This window comes from Sinocyclocheilus rhinocerous, unplaced genomic scaffold (assembly GCF_001515625.1).
Source record: "Sinocyclocheilus rhinocerous isolate Xijiao unplaced genomic scaffold, SAMN03320098_v1.1 scaffold1493, whole genome shotgun sequence".
Taxonomy (NCBI): domain Eukaryota; kingdom Metazoa; phylum Chordata; class Actinopteri; order Cypriniformes; family Cyprinidae; genus Sinocyclocheilus; species Sinocyclocheilus rhinocerous.
In genome coordinates, this window is record NW_015640467.1 from 1,336,545 (window position 1) to 1,337,430 (window position 886).

Consider the following 886-nt stretch of genomic DNA (forward strand, 5'->3'; position numbering starts at 1 on the left):
TATATATTTTTTTTTATACCAATTATAACCAATTAACTACTTTTTACTAATTATCTCATATAATTAAATATAAATATATAACAAATTATTTTTTTCTCGGAAATTATCACCCTACTTATTATATAAACACTAATATTTACTATTTAATACTAGAATTAAAATTTAATAATAATTATATTGCATTCTCAGGCATTAAAATAACAATTGTTTTGTATTCTCAAGTAAAAATGTTTTTAGAAATTGCAAATATTAAGAGGAACAAATGTGCTTCTAAACTGAATTCATCTTCACATTTTGTGTGCATTTTCAAGACAAAAAAGGTGTACTGTTTATTGCTGATTTAAGCTAAATCAGCAGGCGTTCTCGAAGTCATCCGCGCTTGCGTCGCTCCACTCCATCTTGGCGAGGCGTTTGAGGAAGTTTCTGGCTTTGGGAATCTGCTTTAGCTGAACGAAACCTTGAGCCGTCATGAGCAAAGACGCCTCCAACATCACCTGCAGACAGACAGAGCACTTCACTGATAAAATCCTGACATCAGCTGACTTATACTTCTGTTTTTATAACACAAATATATGTGTGTGACCTGCAATGTAATCGGAAGAGCCTTCATCATCGGTTGTCAAGTTTTAAATGACACTGTGGAGTCCTTAGATAATAAACAACATTGTGCTTGTCTTTTTATTGACTTATCAAAGGCCTTTGATACTGTGGACCATGACATATTATTAAATAGGTTTAGATGGGTAGGACTATCAGAAAATGCTAATTTATGGTTCATTGCTTAAATGTGTAAAGATGGAAGGTGTTCGGTCAGATCCTTTGGAGATTGTTAAGGGTGTCCCACAAGGATCTGTGTTGGGGCCGTTATTATTTAGTATATATATAT